This window comes from Pelodiscus sinensis, chromosome 19, assembly GCF_052426305.1.
Source record: "Pelodiscus sinensis isolate ZL-2025 chromosome 19, ASM5242630v1, whole genome shotgun sequence".
In the NCBI taxonomy this organism is placed as follows: domain Eukaryota; kingdom Metazoa; phylum Chordata; order Testudines; family Trionychidae; genus Pelodiscus; species Pelodiscus sinensis.
Genome location: NC_143070.1, coordinates 26,016,505 through 26,035,449, shown reverse-complemented (window position 1 = coordinate 26,035,449; position 18,945 = coordinate 26,016,505). Strand labels below are relative to the sequence as shown.

Below are 18,945 nucleotides of genomic sequence, written 5' to 3'. Positions count from 1 at the left end.
AAGCTCTGGGGCAGCCTCCCTGCAAATGCCATTTCTCTCCCCTGCCCTGTCGCAGAGGCTGCTGGTCCCAGGGCTTGGCTGCATCCCAGCTCCCTGGCTCCCATCAGCACTGGGCCTGGGGCAGGGAGACGCACGTTCGAACCCTGCTCCCAGGCACAGACTGTTCTCCCGGCCCCAGAGGGGCAGCATGTGGCCAGGTTTGTATCACACACAAAATGTTGCGCTGCCCCTGCCTGTCAGTGTCTGAGCCTAAAGGTTTGTTCTCAAGGGGAGAAAGGCCCAAGCAGGGCAACGTTCAATGGCCAGTCACAGACACACAGAGACGTCAGACCCACCCGATTCCCAGCAGTGCGGGGGAATCTGCAGGCGTGAGAGTCCCTCTGACGCCCACCGCTCGGCTGGGCCACTCGGATTTCGGCTTTAGCCCTGCCATGTAGACATACCCACAGTGAAGAACAAAAGGGTGAAATGGTGCCTGCAGCCTTTCAGAACGACCCCCAGCCACCATCACCAAGTACCAATGTCACTGCTTATTAGAGAAGATCTTCTCACACAACCATAGCCAGTGGAGTGTTCTCGCGAGAGACACTGGAGGAAAAGGGGCGGCCCACATAAGGGTCCCAGTGATGGCGTATTCACCGTTCAGTCTGGCCTCAGGATGAGACGTGTTCGAGCCGAGGAGAGTAAAAACCCCTCGGGGATGGAGGACGTGGCTCAGCTGATTCTCAGCCGTCTAGGAACAGGCTGTTTTTCTAACTCAGCATTTTTCTACTGTGTTGAAACAAATAAACAAAACACAGTTTCCCTCCAGCTCTACCTCAAAGAGCATTTGGAAGAGGTGACCTAAGTCCCTGTAAATACCTTGCAAAACAAGCCAATCTTCAGTGAGATGACCAGGCCACACCAGGTGCAAGCTCCGTTGCTGTCCAGTGGGCTCGTCAGGATTTCCCTGTGGTGGAGTGTGGCTGTGACCTCCTGCTACAGGAGTCCAGTGGGGACATGCTACACGTTACCCTTTGGGAAGTGTCTCGTGTATAGTACAACACTAATAGCCTGTTGCCCCTGTTCTTACTTTGTATTGGAGGAGTTTGTGGATCAACATGGGGGGGGTGCTGTTATATTTGTGTTATAGATCTGTAGTATGTAAAATGAAAAGCCCCGTTTTAAATACAAATATCTGGACCACATTGCAGATCTCTTGTAAAGTTTTAGGGTGCATCTACACAGCACTCAACTCAAAATAAGCTATGCAATATGTGCTAAGCTATTTCAAAATACCTTATTTCATAATTTGGCACAATCTACACAGTGCCAAATTTTGAAATAACTCACTATTCTGAAACACCCCTTAACGCTTGTGGAAGGAGTGTTACCAGGATGTCAGAATAAGCCACATGTTATTTTGAAATCTATTTCAGAATAATGGGCTGCTTCAATAGATGCAGAATAGCTATTTTGGGATAGCTGCAGGATCCTGAAATAGCTCCTTCGTGTAGACGTACCCTTAGAAAGCAGCAAGAATTAAAGTAAGCCCTCAGCAGGGGAGAGGAAACTGAGACTTGCGTTTTGTGGTACATGTGGGGCTTGGACAAAAGCTATTGGTGTTGTTTTGGAACATGTCACAGCTAGGAAATCTAACAGCAGTATTCTTCAAAGGAACTTCAATGAAAATGCCCATATTAAGGGAAATACCCACATGGACTCAGGGAGACAGGCTGAAAGTCGTGTTCCATTCGCAATAGAAACAAATAACATTTTCTTCAAAAGTTGTTTGTACAGAAGTAACAAGACTCATGTTTAAATATGAATGTTCATGGCACACGTTGCCCATGACCTCAGTATTGGTGCACAAGACCAAACTCCCTCCACTCAGGAATGGAAAAACTTAGGGGGACACTGGCTACAAGTGTTGCCGGCTGCCCCACGGTCACAGGGGAAGGCGACTTTGGCTCCTGCAGCAGGAGCTCTGGCTGGAGACCCCAGTGAGATCTCAGGGCACAGACTGGTACAAATGGCTCCATGCTGCTGAGCAGTGTCTCCCCAAACCCCCAAACCCTGATTAGTTAATTCTGCATCCCGCCACCCCCACCTCCGCCTGTCCCCAGCCCAGCTGTTAATTCTGCCTCTGCCCAACCCCCACCTCTGCCCCTGTAGCAGCCCAAAAGAGCCTTCTCCTTACCCCTCCTATCTCTGGGGCTGCAGGGAGGGAGGGGGAGCAGCTTTCAGGCATCATAGAGATGAGGAGCCAGGGGCTGGGTAGAGGGGAGTCCTGTGAGGTCACAGAGACTGGGCTGTGTGAGGCCAGAGAGGCTGATTTCAGGGGCACAGGCTGAGCTGGGATCCTAACCACACCCAGAGCCAGGGACGGATTCTCTCCCCAGGGAGGGAGCCCCGAGGGAAAGTGAAGATCGGGGCCTCAGAACCAGCATCGATAAATGTCACCTGCCCCCGGTCACAGTCCAGACAAACCCGGATCCTGCGGGGGGGGCTCAGGAGCAGGGGGGTCACAGGGGAGGTGAGAGCCTGGAACAGACCCCCCCACCTCTCCACAGCCCAGATTCCCTCCTCAGGGCTAAAACTGATCCCTCCCTTCCTGCTCACAGACTCTCTGGCCACCCCCACAGCCCAGTCTCGCCCATCCCCCACCTCCACCTCCCAGCAATGTCTCCCCGAGGTGAACCCCTCACGGCCCAGCACACAGAGTCAAATCTCTTTGGGTTGTCTGGCAGTCGCTGCCATGTGTCTGCCCATCTCACACGTTTCCCATCCCCAGACAGGACGAGGTCGGGATGAGCCGTGTCTGGATCCAGAGTCACAGTCGCTGGGGAGAGAATCAGGGCGTGAGGGGCAGAGCTCAGCCCTGGGGGCGGCTGGGGCCATTTCTCCCCCTCCCCGGCAGCCCTGTTGTGGCTGGGACAGACCTGGGCACCAGGGAGCTGCCTCTGCCCTGGGCCCTGAGACTGAGCCGAGCTGTCACTGCAGCGCCTCAGCCTGGGCAATGGGACCTGCTTCATCAGCTTCTCATTTGCGTGCAGAGGCTGCAGCCTCCTGCCCCCCAGCTCAGGCTGCTCCATCCCCAGGGCCAGGCCCAGAGCAAGAGGGTCCAGTGGGGTGGGGGGCAGAGGAGGCAGGTTCCAGCTTTAACCCCCAGAGGGAAACTCCCTCCCCTGCTGCAGCCTCCACCCCCCGCCCAGGGCACAGAGGGGAGGGGGCAGCGGGGGGGAAGAGCAGCCTCACCCCAGAGAGCAGGGCCTGGGCATTAGTCACCCCCAGGGCAGTGGAGGGTCCAAGGCTCCTCAGGGCAGCCGGGCTCAATGGGGGGAGCCCAGCTCTGGCTTCTGGCCTGGCCGGGGGCAGGGCCGCTGGGGAAGGGGATCTGGGGCGGGGTCACTGGGAGGGGCCAGCACAGGGCAGAGGCTGGTGCCCAAGGAGGGGCTGCGCTGATCAGCTGCCCCGACACAAAGCGCAGCCCCTGCCTGCAAAGCCCCCTGCCTGCAAACTGTGCCCATAGTGAGAAGTGGGGGGTCCGACCATCCCATTGCTTAAAGGGGGCAGGACACAGCGCCTCGTCCTTCTGATCCCATGCCCCTGGGGCGCCTCACTGCTCATTGGGCAGGTTTGGGGCTCTGCCTGTCGTGGTCGCTGGGGGTTTGGTTGGTGACTTGAGCTACACGCTCAGGAAGGTGTTTTCAGTCTCCACGTGAAACCTCACCTTGTCTGAAAGCTCCCAAGGACTTTCTTCCCACTCTCTCCAGTGCAGAGGGCAGCGTGTCTGGTGGGGGAAGGGAGAAGAGAGTTGACACTTCAGGAGTGCATATTGCCCACGACATCCCCAATCCTAACACACAGACCTGGGTTTTCGATACAGCAGAGACACATTTGAGTACACCTACACTGCAGAGAAGATCGAGGCTGACGCTGTCAATCTCCCATGGTTCGATTTAGAGGTCGAGTGAAAACAGCTAATCGCACTGAGGGGCACGTCTGTTGGTGCCAGTACCCCTCATTTCAGGAGGAGTAAGGCTGTGTCCAGACTCCATGCCTCCGTCGACGGAGGCATGTAGATTAGCCAGCTCGGAAGAGGGAAATGAAGCCGCGATTAAAATAATCGCGGCTTCATTTAAATTTAAATGGCTGCCCCGATCTGCCGATCAGCTGTTTGTCGGCAGATCGGGAGAGTCTGGACGCGATGCCCCGACAAAGAAGCCTTTCTTCATCGACACAGGTAAGCCTCGTGAAACCAGGTTTACCTGTGTCGATGAAGAAAGGCTTCTTTGTCGGGGCATCGCGTCCAGACTCTCCCGATCTGCCGACAAACAGCTGATCGGCAGATCGGGGCAGCCATTTAAATTTAAATGAAGCCGCGATTATTTTAATCGCGGCTTCATTTCCCTCTTCCGATCTGGCTAATCTACATGCCTCCGTCGACGGAGGCATGGAGTCTGGACACAGCCTAAGGGAAGCTGGAGGGAGAGTGCTCCTCCTTCCACTGCCCGCTGTGTGGACTGCGCCAACAGCCAAGTTAAGCTACTTTGACTGCAGCTAGGCAATGAACTCAGTGGAAGTTTTGTAGCTTAATTCAACTTTGTCCCTCAGTGTAGATGTACTCTCAGGTATTTAATGTAAAAATATTTGAAGCCTTCTACTTCTTCCCTCACTCAGGCCTCTCCCAACAAAGGAACCAATGTCCCTGAAGCCTCACAGCCAGCCCTCCTCAAAAGCACTTTCTCCTCAAAATCCCCTCCCGCCCTGCAGACTCCGCTGGGTTTGGCTCATTCACTTCCTGATGTTTGTCACAGTCTAGGCCCAGATCCTGCAAAGACTTTGGCCTCAAAGTAACTTCACCCACTAGTGTCTCTTTGACAGTAGAGGGAGGTTCAGAGTTTGCGAACTCCTGGCTCTACCTGTGGGCCGTGGGGTATGTGTACTCAGCGTTTCTACAGAGAGCAACACAGAGCTGAGTGTTTCTGTCTGTGTGTCAGCCATTTTGTGCTCTAACGTCACTGTAATTACAAAGCGGCTTTTGGAATAAATAAGGTTCAATTAATCAACCTGAGTGTCTGGGATGGCAAGTGGGAGCCATTGTCACCTCATAGTTAAACAGAAGCTTCATCTAACCAGGAACCAAATGACCAGCATCGGTCTCTTTCCACGGCCTCAGACACGTCACTTACTCTCCCCTCTCCCAGCCCTTCTCCGTACCTGTGAACTGCCTCAGCGTCTCCGACAGTGAAGTCGTTTTCCGGGAGAATCCCCTGACTCGCTCGCCCAGTTCAGGAGAAATCTCCTCTGGCGGCTGGAACAGCCCCGTCTCACACCTGGGGAGAGACAACGTCACATGGGGACACTGCACCGAGTGACTCAGTTCTCCAGCTCTGGCCAGTGAGTCGCTGCTTTGCTGGGCCTGGAGTTCGAATCCTCCAGTTCTCCCAGCCCGAGAGCAGGGGCAGCGCAGCCCTTGGCCCTGCAACGTCCCCTCAAAGGTCCCATGAACAGTCTGCAGCTCTGGCTTGGGGAGACCAGCTGGGGGACAAAAGGGGAATTGAGTCTCCACGGCCAACTCACCCCTTGGCCTCCAGGTGCTGAGGGGCAGGAGGTTCCCAGGGGAAGGGCTGTAGGAATCTGCCCACTAGGGACTAGACTGAGACACCAGCTCCCCTCTCCCCAGCCCATTCCCACAGGTCTCCAAACAGCCCTCGGGTGGGACAGACTCTGGGTCCCTGCTGCCCTGGGCTGAATGTGCCCAGTGCCCAGCAGAGACAGGCCCATGTCCCACCCCACAGCCCTGAGGCAACCAGTCCCCAGGGAGGTGACAGCTCTAGGAAACACCTGAGCTCAGACTGTGCCCTGAATGGGGAATTCCAGAGTCTGCTGGGCCAGGGGAGAGCCGCAGGCTGACGCTGATCAGAGATTTGTGCCCAGCCTGTGACCTTCCCCTCACTGTGAAGTGATAGGAGCGAGTGTCACCTACCTGCTCAAGGTGCTTCTGATGTCCTATAGGGGATAGAGAGAAAAAAATCTCATTGAATACACCCACTTGTGATTCAGGAGCCTCCCTTCCCTGTGTGAGGAGCTGGGACGTTTCTCCCTCAGTCTCACCTGCAGGAATTCACTCGCTGGCGTCTGACACTTCCCCTCCAGCTCACCGATCCGCTCGCTGAGACGAGAAATCTGCGCGGAGAGTTTCCCGACAGTTTCAGTCTGGAACCTCCCAATCTCCTCATCCAGCTTCTGCAGCTGGGCCAGCAGGAGTCGCTCTTGTTTCTCCAGGAACTGCCGCAGCTGCTGAAACTCGGCCACAATCTTCTGCCTCTCGGCTTGTGTCTTTTGTTTCTGTGTGAAAACAGGGAAAGGGCTGGTCAGGGGTATGGGCAGAGCCTGAGAACCAGTAATACCATCTGTGGGTACTAGGCTGAGGCATCCCACAGTTTCGCCTTTGGCCCCTCTGTCCCTGTGAAAGGGATGATTCCCTGCTTGGAATGGGCAGCATGTTCTGTTACTCATGGGCTCTGGGAATTCAGACCCAGAGCAGCAGGGTCAGGACTCAGCACCAATGTTTTTATTTACTCTTCTCCATCCATGTGTGGAATAAATTTTCTATGTGCACTGAGGCATGTCCAAATGTGCACACCTGCTGAAACAACATGTAGTTGTGGACATTCTGCTAATCAGCTGGGCAGCTCCTGCATGTCTCCTGAGTTGCCATCCAAGCACTCAGTGTACTGGGAACACTGCTCAGCCCCACACTGACACAGACACCCAGGGAAAAAACAGAAGCAAACACGTTAATACAAGAAAAGAGCAGAGCCACTGGACAGCCCTTCACAGGGACATTCAGGTCACTGGGGGAGGATTTCTGGGAAAATCACAAAGGCTGGGCATTCACTCATCCCCTGACATGGAAGCTCAGGGCCTGTCTGCACATGGATCTAACCCAGCAATCTGTAGTCATGGAGCAAAGTCCTGTCCCACATTCCCAAGGCCACACAGGAGTCTGCCTCCAAACAGACCCTCCCCCCTGCCAATCCATAGCTACAGGCACCTACCAGATACTCCTGACTTCTCCCCTCCTCCTTCGCTTTCCATCCCAGCAGCTTTTCTCTTTCTCCCCTCAGAGTCTTCAAATGGGCCTGGATTTTCCCCTGGGGAAACAGAGATTGGGACTGGGAGGTTTCATTGTGAGGCTGAGAGGGGTGGGGAACGGGGCGTTTTCCCACTCATGGTCCAAGATGACTGCTCCTCCCAATGGCTGTGTGACATCAGGGCCTGAAGAAGGTGAAATCCTATCAATGCAGACTGCGTTTGTGTCAGATTCTCACTGTTACTAGTTCAGGTTGAGTCTTTTTTATTAACTAGACAGAAATCTCAATTATCACCACTTTTGATTGGTGTGTACGGGTGGATTAGTGGCACAGCCTGTAACAGGGCACTGGAGTGACATGGGCGTGAATCAATAAACCTGTTGTAAAGAAGGTTTAACTAACAAATCCAAATGTTATATCAATTTGCCACCGGGGTTTAACAATGGTCTAGGAGTTCAGCCCTGAGGGCTGGGGGCTGCCCTTGTTGGGCAGAGCTGGGCTAAGCACCAGGGCAAATCCCATGAGATGTCAGGAGGCCATTTGTCTGGCGTTACGCTGCACAGTCCCAGTTCTGTGGGGCTCAGTCCCTGTCCGGTGGGGACTCAGCCCTGGCTGTGGCTTTGCCTGGCGAGAAAGGGACAGGAGGAGACTGAGGCTTCAGCAGGACACCTGTGAATGTGGGGGCAAGAGAGGGTGGCATCTCCACACAGAATGACGTAGGTGGGGATGGGCTGACAGAGGCAGGGACAGGCCCACAGAGGCCAACGAATACAGGTGGGGGAGGCCCGGCAGGCAGGCGTGGGCATGTCCTGTGCTCTGGGGATGCATCAGTGACCCCCCTAACTAGACATGCAGGTTTGCATAAGGAATGATGGGGGTTTGCCCAGCTCTGTCCTAAACGCCCGCAGTGGCAATGCCCTCTGGGCAGGCACACGCTGCCTCAGTGCCTGGTCCAGCTCTGGGCAGCAGTGACCTGCGTGGGGCAGGGACTGTCCCTCGCTGCGTTTTGTGCAGAGTCCCTAAGGGCTCCTGTGATGCAAATAAAAATAACCAATTCCCTTAAACAGCCTTCTGTTAAAAACCAGACACTGTAACTCCCCCATCCGCGGTCACACAGCCCAGCTGGCAGCTCTTCTCATTCACACCTCACAGTTGCACCTCAGTACAAACCCCCATCATTCCTTATGCAAACCTGCATGTCTGGTTAGGGGGGTCACTAAGACATCCCCAGAGCACAGGACATGCCCACGCCTGCCTGCCTGCCCAGGACCACCCCCACCTGTCTCTGTTGGCCTCTGTGGCCTTGTCCCTGCCTCTGTCAGCCCACCCTGCCCTTGTGTGCAAAGTTCCCACGTTTCCCCAGCAGGGGCTGTGTTGGAAGAGGGCTCAGCATCGCAGAGAAAACTTTCCCACAGCTGGTGTCTTTAAAGACTTGGTATTTTGCCTCTGTTGCCCCTGGGCCGGAGCATTTCTTTTGTCACAGCCTCTCCCGGGCCAGGCAGGCTTCAGCTGGCTGGTGAGTCGCACTGGGCCAGGGAACAGGGAAATTAGCCAGTAACTAAAACCCAGAATAATTCCCCAGCAGACAGGGCAGCAGTTCCCTACCTTGTACTCCTGGGCAGCCTCCTCCAAAGGAGCCACGATGTGCGCACGGTGCGCCCGGGACTCTCTGCAGATCATGCATATGGGGGCTAGATCTTCCTTGCAGAACAGCTTCAGCGCCTCCTGGTGCACCCCGCACACCCCACCCCCACCCACTCCCCTCGCTGCCGGCAGGCTCAGCTGTTTGACTAATTCTACCATGTTTGCCAGCTGCCTGTTGGGCCGGAGAGACCCCTGCTGCACTGGGTCCCTGCACTGCGGGCAGGAGGCGGCTGGGTTGGGTCCCTCCCAGCACCGGCTGAGGCAGGCGCGGCAGAAATTGTGCCCACAGGCTGTGACCACCGGGTCCGTGAAATACTCCAGGCAGAGGGGGCACGTCGCTTCCTCCCGGAGACTTTCCATGGGGCTCGCTGTGGCCATGGCTCCTCCGGGCCAGGTGCTCCCAAGGGCAGCTTCAATGTCCCGCCCTGCCTCCATCAACAATTGGCTTCTGGGGATGGCTCTGGCTGCTCTGGGAATTGCAGTCCCGGAAGGTTTAGTGAGCAATGTCCCACCAGAGCTCTGGCCCCACCTTCGGCCCTAGGGCTGGTGGGGAGGGTCCCTGGGGTGTCACATTGACAGCAGCACCCTCCTCCCCATGTGCATGCAGGAGGAGGGGTTGTGGGGCATGGAGTAACAGGCTGGCAGAATTTTCTTTTATTAATACAAAATGTTGGCATGTTTATTTTAAGCAATTTTATACTTATTAGTCATTCACGTTTTCACAGTTGCATAAAAATATGAGTTTGAAGCATTCAATACATGTTTATCCATTTACATTTTTTTTGGTGAGAGATCACGGGGGTGGGATCAGAAGCTATTTTAATCAGACAGTAATGATTTAATGAGAGGAGGGACAGATTGCAAAAGCCAATGTTTTATAACCATTAACATACAGACTGTCCACAGTACATGTCTAGATAAGCAAAGTGAATATTTGTAAATCAAAGTCTAATAAGTTCTTATGAACACTGCTCTTAACTGTGCCCTTTGGTACGTTTTAATGATTATCAGTGGAGTATTTTCATGGTTGCGGTGTGTGTAGTGAAATCAATATTTAGAGATACCTCCTGATACAGTCAGATACTTCCAAGTCTAATGATCTAAAATTCAAAGGCCAAAGCCTTGGTTAAGCTGGTTTCAGTGTTTCCAAGGCGTGATTATCATGTGCACTTAGGCTGCTCTGGCTCCCTGAACACTGTCACCAGCACTAATGATTCTATAATGAGTCTTGTGATAATTGGTGTTTGTTAAAGCCCCAGCTCCTGGAAGCCTGTGATGAGGTGAGACTCTTGTTTCACTGTTGTATAAAAGTATATGTGTGTGGTCTGAGTGCAAGCTGATGGTCTGAAAAGGCAGAGGGTGAATAGAAATAACACAATATTAATTATTTTACATTGAGGCCCATGGTTAAGACAATCTCATCATTTCAGAATGCCCAACTCAGGAGCTGTAGAAGTTGGGAGCTGGCCAGGCTGTGACTCTGTACCCGCTGCCCAGGGGCAGGCACCAGATCCAATGCAGTCACTGATCCAAACAGTCCAGTCCAAAGACAGGGAGGCAGGGGGCCAGGCAGGGCAATGGAGGAAGCAGGATGTGGGTGTGGACCTGCGGGTAGGGGCCAAGCAGTGAGCAGGCACAGCTCAGGCCAGGGCAAAGGAGGGACATGCGGGCCGGTGCTGTGTGTGGCCGGGGCAGCCTGGTGCAGTTCCCTGCAGGAAGGGGCTGCTGGGGGCAGTTGCTGATTGGCTAAGAATTCAGCAAAAACTCTAAGGGTATGTCTACACTACCACCCTAGTCCGAACTAGGCATACAGATAGTGCGGAATAGCTAGCTAGTCCACACTATCTAGTCCGTGCTGTGTCTAGCCGCGCGGCACAGGGTTCGAACGAGCCGGGATTTAAAAATGGCGGCACCCGGCTTATGCAAATGAAGCCCGGGAAATTCAAATCCCGGGCTTCATTTGCAAGTGCAGTATGCCTACATTACCACCCTAGTTCGGACTAGGGTGGTAGTGTAGACATACCCTAAGGTTGTGTCTAGACTGGCAAGTTTTTCCGCAAAAGCAGTTGCTTTTGCGGAAAAACTTGCCAGCTGTCTACACTGGCTGCTTGAATTTCCGCAAGAACACTGACGATCTCATGTAAGAAATCAGTGCTTCTTGCGGAAATACTGTGCTGCTCCCGTTCGCTTTTGCGCAAAAGGGCCAGTATAGACAGCTCAGATTTGTTTTGCGCAAAAAAGCCCCAATGGCGAAAACGGCGATCGGGGCTTTTTTGCGTAAAAGCGCGTCTAGATTGGCACGGACGCTTTTCCACAAAAAGTGCTTTTGCAGAAAAGCGTCCATGCCAATCTAGACGCTCTTTTCCGCAAATGCTTTTAACAGAAAATTTTTCCATTAAAAGCATTTGCGGAAAATCATGCCAGTCTAGACATAGCCATAGAGTGGGTAGCGCAGAGGCCGCAACAGAGCTACTGCGCATGATCAGTGCCCCATAATTCTCCCTCGGGAGCGCAATCTCATAGGGTATGTCTACACTACAAAGTCAGTTCGAACTAACGTCCGTTAGTTCGAACTAACTTTCATAGGCGCTACACTAACGCTCCGTTAGTTCGAACCTAATTCGAACTAACGGAGCGCTTAGTTCGAACTAGGTAATCCTCATTCTACGAGGCTTAAGCCTAGTTCGAATTTACTAGTTCGAATTAAGGGCTGTGTAGACCCTTAATTCGAACTAGTGGGAGGCTAGCCCTTCCCAGGTTTCCCTGGTGGCCACTCTGGCCAACACCAGGCAAACTTGTCTGCCCCCCTCCCAGCCCCGGAGCCCTTAAAGGGCCACGGGCTGGCTACACAGTTTGTGCCAGTTGCAAGGCTGCCAGCGCCCGCTGATTGTCCCCCGTCAGCTTCTGTAGCTTCACCTCCTTCCACAGCAGCTCCAGCTTTGAGCTACAAATCTCAAGGGGCTGGTGAGAAAATTAGGCGCTTCCCTGAGAACAAGAGGTGGAGTGTTCACAAGGAGCATCCCCCTCCCCTGCAGAGCAGGGTGTTAGAAAGAGCTAGGAACAGAACAGTCATACAAGTTCCCTTCCTTAAAATGTGTTTCTGTGGTGTAGTGGTTATCATGTTTGCCTAACATGTAAAAGGTCCCTGGTTCAAAGCCAGGCAGAAACACGGGGGGGTAAAGTCAGCTGATAATGCCCCTGGGTGCCCACCTGGGGAAGCCAGCTAAATTAGGCCAGGCAGCTGCTTGTGCCTTGGCCTCCCCTGCCCTGGGAGGCTGGTGCATTGGGCAGGCTCTGCCTGCTGCCTCCCTTGTGTGACTTGCCCAGTGTAACAGGTCAAATGTCGGAAAAGCCTCTTCCAAAAATAGCAGAAGAAAAAGCTGCACAAATTGGGTTTTGAAATTTGCATAGCTTTTTGCAGAATAGCAGTGACAAAACAGAGGGACAAAACGGTCTAACAGCACCTGTAGACTTTCAGAACAACTCCCAGCCCCAACCCCCAGAACCAGCCCTTTCCTCCACCCTTACTGGGGTCTGCTGGGAACTGTCTGGACTCAGGCCCACCCCCGTGTCAGCCTAAGGATTGCCTGGTCTGTAAAAGGTGCCTTGGAAGCAAGAAAGCAGCTACAGTGACACTCATGGGACTTAAACTCACAACCTTTGAATAACTAGCTTGGCTCACATTAACCATTGCAGCTTAAAAGTCTGACATGTTTCCATTGCACCACAGAGCCCAGTGGACTCCTGAGCTTGATGTCTCCATTCTCAGCTTTGCAGCCTGGCAATTTCTAGGGGAAAGGAAAGGGGAACCAGTTCTGTCTCTTTTGGGAGAGCAGGTAGGAAGAGGGTGGGGACCACTGAAGGCCCCACAGTGAAAGTAAAGGGATGAAAATTGAGCAGGTGTTGGAGAATGTGGGCATTGATCCCACTGCCTCTCGCATGCTAAGCAAGTACTCTACCACTTGAGCTAATTCCCCTGCCTGCCAAAACCTCATCTGCCCCACCCACCTTGTTCCAGAGCCCACAATGACCCTGCGTCTGCCCGAGGCTCCTTTCTGAAAGGGCCACTTGTGGGACTGACACCCGTGGGCCGGCTAGCTCGGAGGTTTAGGACGTGGTGCTCATATCACACTGACGTGTCTTAAGAGCAAACCCCTTGTTTCAAACCATAACAGGCTCGCTATTCCGACGTCCCTGCAAACCTCATGTCGTGAGGAGTGAGAGGCGTTTCAGAATAGCGATTTATTTCGAAATAAGTGCTGTGTAGCCAGCGCCAAATTACAAAATAAGCTATTTCAAAATTGACTCAAAATTAGCCACACAATTGCATCGCTTATTCTGAGCTATGGGACACACCCCTAGCAAGTTAGAGCCCAGCTCTGCCCCCTGCTCCCCCCACCCACTGCTGCCTTGCAGGCTCATGTCCTGCCCCTGGCCAGCCCCTTGGCATGTGTGAGCTGCTCCCCCTCTGCCCCTGTCACTCAGGGCTGGTTCTGGGGCTCAAGCAGGGAGCATCAGAGGCTGCTCAGGTTCCACATTGCTAGGCCAGGGGCCCTCCTGTGGGGCTGTGAGTGTTGCTGTCCCTGCTGTACAGACAGGGCCATAGAGCCAGGGAGAGATTCACTGAACAGGCCAAGGTCACTCAGCGAGTTAGAGCCCAGCTCTGCCCCCAACTCCCTGCCCCACCCACCGACGTGCTGACTCCCTCGCTGTCATGGGGCTGTTTGCATTGGCCTCTTCTCTCTGGAACCAGGCTTAAGCCACAGCTGAGACTCTGGGTAGGGGGCTGGGTATGAGGGGGGGGGGGAGCGTGTGTTCCTCTGGCTCAGCTTTTCCCTTTCTTCTACCCCAGCAATTACCCTGCTGCAAAACACTGGGAGAGGATGAGGACCTATTGGAACTTTGGGGCTCTGTGGCATGGCAGCAGGTGCATGTGCTGGCTTAAGTAGTGGTATTCATTAAGAGCCAGGTCAATGGTTCAAAGGTTGTTGGTTCAAATCCTACTACAGTCACTTTTAGCTGCTCTCTGATTTCCAGAGCAGCTATTACAGAACAGGCTGGACCTGCCCCTGTTGCATGATGGGAGTGACAGGGAGCTTGTGACACAACCTCTCTGGGTGTGAGAGACGTGCCTGTAACTCTAGTGCAGTGGTCCCCAACCATTTGGGGTTGCCAGGCGCCAGGGGGCGTGGCCATTCGCCCGCCGGGCGCCCGGGGGGTGGGCCCCGCCCATAGCTGCATTCCGGGGGCCGGCGCTCTCCCCTCAAGCGCCACACGCCCAGGGCCGGCGCTCTCTCCCTCCCCTCCCCCAAGCGCCGCAGAGGAGCTGTCACAGGTACTTCACATGCAGACAGACCCCCTGAGTGAAACCTGAGCTAGATCCATCCATATCACAGCAAAAGGAAGAGAATCGGATTCTTCTCATGTGTCTTCTTTGTTCTAGAGTCTCTAGGGGTACAGTAGGGGCAGCTCCACAGAAAAACAGGTCCACTTGAATGAACCTCGGCCTAGAAACACACAGAAACACCCCTGATGGTTTCCTTGCCTCTACTTAAATGTTGACAAAAATTTTGTTGCTAACTCCTTGGCCAACTTTGATTGCTCTGGGGTTACAAAATTCCCTCTTGTTAATTCTGTGCCCTCAGGAAGGGAGCAAATTGAAGAAGACTGGGCCCCCTCCAGGGACTCCAATCCAAACCCTGAGACCAAGGGGTTAACAATTCAGATAGTCAATGTTTGCTGAATATCACCCTTCCTTCAACCCTGCCCAACCTCAAGGCCAATTCCACAGTCCCAGTGACTGGGGGAGATGTGCATGTCAGAGCCTCTGCCCACTGAGCTGTAGCTTTCTGTGCCCAGGGATCCAGACACCGCCAGGGTGGGAAAGCTGGAGGGAAATGGGGCCTGGTCGCTTTTTGAGAGTCAAAGGTCTTGTCTGGTGCCATAAATTAGAACAGTTTTAAAGGGGCTTTGTGTCAAGTATGGGTTCTCTTGGCCAGGCCTCATGCACGCATATATCCGAGATCTGCCTCAGTAATCTCACCACGTCACATGGATAGCAACAAGGCTTATCTACCAATAAAATGGAGCTTGTCAGAGTCCAGCACTCAACACCATATATGGGCCTCACACCACACCCAAACCACTCCCATGCCACTCCCAGAGCACAAACACCACCAAATATGGTAATAGGCAAGAACATAAAAACCTCTCTGCCCTTAGCTCGGGGAAGACTCCCGGATGCTGGAAGACAGAATTTGAGTCTGGCTTAGGACTGATCACCCAAAGGCCGCCTCCCACCCACCAAATCTAACAAGTCTAAAAAGGGGTGTAAGAATCTCGAGCATGCTCCGTTTCCTTGTGTGTCTATGTGTTGTTGTTGCTGAGTTTGTAAGTATTTAATTTACCCCCACTGTCCTCAAGTTATTTAAAAGAGCCAGGTTAGAAAAAATATTGCTCTGTGGTAACTTTTACCCTTGCTATTGTCAGTGTTAAAGAAACAGTTTTTTTTAAGTGTGTATATATTTGACTTAGCTGTAACTTAGGTAGGGTTTAAAAGTTGTTGCATGGTAAATATTAGGTAATTGTTCATTATATTAGATAAATGTTAGGTAAATATTAAGAAGTTGTTCAGCTTAATAAATCACTCCTTTAGCAAAACTTGTTGTCTTGCCATCATTCTGTATTTTCACTGCGTGTTTGGCCTTAAGCCTTTGGGACTTCTGTCATTTTACGGAACCAAGCACCAACATATTATAGCATCAGAAAACAGGGCTTCTTCTAGAAAACAGGGCTTCTTCTAGAAGAGTTATTCCTCTCCCCACGAGGAATAAGCCCTCTTGCGCAAGAGCTCTTCTGTAAGAGGGAAATGTAGAGAGGCAACATGAATTTCTTGCACAAGAAGCCCCAATGGCCATCAGAGCTTTCTTGCACAAGAGAGCATACACACTACCATGGATGCTACACACCGGATCCGCTGGCTTGGCAGACTGGAGCTGACTCACAGAGGCTCCTTTGCTCAACCCTAGATTAAAGCGAAGTGGGGCCCAAAGCCCTTGTGTGAGAAACACTTTCATCACGATAGCTCCTCAGAAGCAGAGGATTCTCCTAAGGGATACGCTAAGTCATCCTCATCTCCTCAGCTTTCAGGGGCTAGAAGCAGGGAACTGTCCTGCCTACATTATTTCTCCTACACACACCGTTCACATGCCACCTTGGGACTATTTCCATTGTGGGGAGGGCTCTAGGTTCTGCAGGCTTGGAAATCAGCAGAAGTTTAACCCCAGAGCTATGTGTGTGTCAACAAGTCCCCCAGGCTACGTCTACACTGCAGGCTTCTTGCACAGGAACTGTTTTGTGCAAGCATTCTCGTGCAACAGTGCATCTACACTGCCATGTGCTTTTGCACAAGAGCATCCATGGCAGTGTGGACGCTCTCTTGAGCAAGAAAGCCCTGTTGCCTGTCCACACTGCTCCTTGTGGAAGAGTTCTTGCACAAGGGTTTATTCCTCAGGAGAGGAATAACTTGCACAAGAAGCCCTGTTTTCTGATGCTTTACTGCAACTTTACTTGCACAAGAACATGTGTGCAGTGTAGATGCTCTGCAAGTTTTTTGTGTAAGAACAGCTATTCTTGCACAAAGCCTACAGTGTAAACATAGTCCCCAAGCCCTCAGATCATTACAACTCCTAGAGAGGCATGACAACACCCTCTGTCACCAAGGGGTGTTGAGTCATCAGGCACTGCAACCCCATCAGCAGCCAGACAACTCTCTGGCAGGTAGAACAGGTTTATTAGCTCACAGGGATGTAACAAAAAAAAAAAACCAACACACACACCCCGCCACTTCTTAGCACAGGAACCAGGAGCAATCAGTACAATCCATCTCAGGGAGAAGGGGGCCCAGAGCCTTCCCCTCTGCCCATTTCTTCCTCCTAAGCCAGTGAGACTCACTTCCACCCTCCACAGCTCATCCCACAGCCTTTCCCCAGTTTCCCAGGCAAAATGTGTCTCTGGGTCGCACAACCCTTCTAGGCTCCGATTGCCATGAGCCTGGGCCATTGTGAATGTGCTGGCATGGGCATCCTCCCTCAGTGAGTCACCCCCAAATTCCCATCCCCATCTGGGCAGTGGTACAGTGCCCAGGGAAACTGAGGCAAACACATGGGGTTATTATAGGACGGTAGAAGTCACATGCAACACTAGAAAGCAAACAAAGTGAATACAATTGTGGCATTGTCACGGCTCCCCCCATTGCATCCCAGAAGTCTGCTGCTCTCAAGCTGTCTGAGTTACCCCAGTCCCTTGTAGGATAAAATTGAGCTCAGAGAACGTGCCTTCTGATACATACTCTGCCCAGACTCCATGTGCCTTCACCTTGCCTGATCTCATCCTTGTGCAGGATTTCTCATTCCCAAACCTGACCTGATCGCCCAGCTGGAATGAGAGGAAGAGCCATGGGTCCCAGATCTCCAGCCCTCCAAAGAAATGGAGATCCTGAGAGGCACTCACACAAGTAAGGAGTCAGGGAAACTGACACAAACTATCCAGAGAATGTAGGAAAAAGCTGAGGCTCCCAAAAATGAATAGGGAGGGAGGACGAGCCCTCACTTCAGTCCCATGTAGGGCTACAGGTATTATCCTGGCAAGTACCTGTCTCAACTCCCCAGCCATCCTGTTAGCTGTTAGGAGTTTCCTCTCTACATTTCCTTCCTTGGGGGTGTTTGGGTGGGGTGTGAAAGCAGAATCCAATGTCTCAGTTTCCCAAACTATTATTGTTTTGTTTTCTGTCTTTGCCAGTCCCAGGTCGGTCCTTTGTCTCCAGCACAGACAGTGAGTCCTGCCTAGGTTCTCTCTCTCCCAGCAGGTGCAAGGACAGTGAGGGAGAACACTCAGGAAAATAGACAGCAGGAAGGTCCTGGAACTGTAGACTCACAGGGAACATTTCTTGAAAGAGCTGAAGGGGATTTTCCCCCATGTGTAGAGCCGGAGAAAGCCTGGGAGAATCCACACAGGGCAGAGAGGCAGCTGGAGAACAATCCAAGCAGAAAACTGGAAAATTCCAGCAAATGTAGAGGAAGATCCCTGGATCCTAAGGAAACTCCAGCCCAGCAGACGACTCTCAATGCAATAAAACCCTGCGAATGCTCAGACTGTGAGAAAAGATTCAGAGAGAATTCAGGCCTTATTCACGAGCCACCCCAGCTTGCCCCACAGTGCCCAGGGACAGCTCAGCAGATGTGGATTCCATTGGCCCAGCTGGACTCGCCAGAAGCGAACCAGGCCCAGGGAACCAGGACTTTTATCTCAAGGGGAACCAGACTGAGGAAAAAAATAAACCCTCCGGTCTTCTCAGTCCCTCTGCCCTGGGAGAACCTGTTCCCCCAGGAGAAGGGGGTTCCAGCAAGTCCAGTGTTGGATAAAACAGAAGGAAAAGCTGCTCCGCTCTCACTGCAGAGGAAGCCACCAAAGCAAGCAGGGGCCTGGCTGTGCCCCTGAAACAGCCTGCCCCTGCCAAGGGGAGACACCTCCCCAGGCCCAGAGCAGGAGACGGGAGAGGAAGAGCAGGGGGCTCCCAGCCCCAGAAGTTGACAACTGGTGAAACCTTCACCCTCCTACAGCCCCTGCTCCCCCTACAGCCCCTGCCCCCCACCCTCTCTGCTTCCCCTCGGCCCCCCCTCGCCCCGTGCTGCAGCCTGGCCCCGGGAGAGCGGAGGGAGCAGGCCCCGGCCCCGGCTCCAGCTACCCCGCATCACGTGACTCTCGCCCCGGGCCGGAGCCAGGGAAGCGCTTTTCTCACCCGCTGGATGCCGAGACCCCGCCCAAGCTCCTGCCCTGTGGCTCGCGCGCGCCGGTGGATAAAAGGCCGGGGCGGGGCTATGACGTCAGCTGCAGTCACGTGCCCCGCCGGGCTCTGCCTCCCGGGCGGGCCCCACGAACTCAGCCAATCACAGCCCGAGTTGCTCTTTGAACTGGTGAGTGCCCAGCTCCTGCGCGCGGCACCAACGGCAATTCCAGTCTCAGCACTCGCAGGCAGATGCTATTGCGTAATCCAAAGGCCAATCGCAGCGGGGTGGGCGGGGCTAAGTAGGGGCAGGGAAGAGGGGAGGCGCTGAATCGGGGAAGGATGACACCGCGCATGTGCGGCGGGTCAGTAAGTCGCTGCGCATGCGCAGTCTCATGGCGACGCTCCACTCTCCCCCCATTAAACTCCGACGGG

General features: G+C 53.4%; 1 non-coding gene and 1 pseudogene across 2 annotated transcripts; one reads left to right on the top strand and one right to left on the bottom strand.

Annotated features, from left to right (window-relative positions):
- Positions 1-1,488: 1,488 nt before the first annotated feature.
- On the bottom strand, positions 1,489-9,925 carry LOC142821569 (zinc finger protein RFP-like; annotated as a pseudogene). Its single transcript, XR_016347334.1, has 7 exons — positions 8,688-9,925; positions 7,047-7,142; positions 6,100-6,333; positions 5,972-5,994; positions 5,203-5,318; positions 3,713-3,772; positions 1,489-2,821 (listed from the first exon to the last, which is right to left on the bottom strand). The product of XR_016347334.1 is annotated as a zinc finger protein RFP-like (transcript).
- Positions 9,926-11,822: 1,897 nt separating this feature from the next.
- TRNAV-AAC (transfer RNA valine (anticodon AAC)) lies at positions 11,823-11,895 on the top strand. The gene has a single exon. It is a non-coding gene; the product is annotated as a tRNA-Val (tRNA).
- The last annotated feature ends 7,050 nt before the right edge of the window (positions 11,896-18,945 follow it).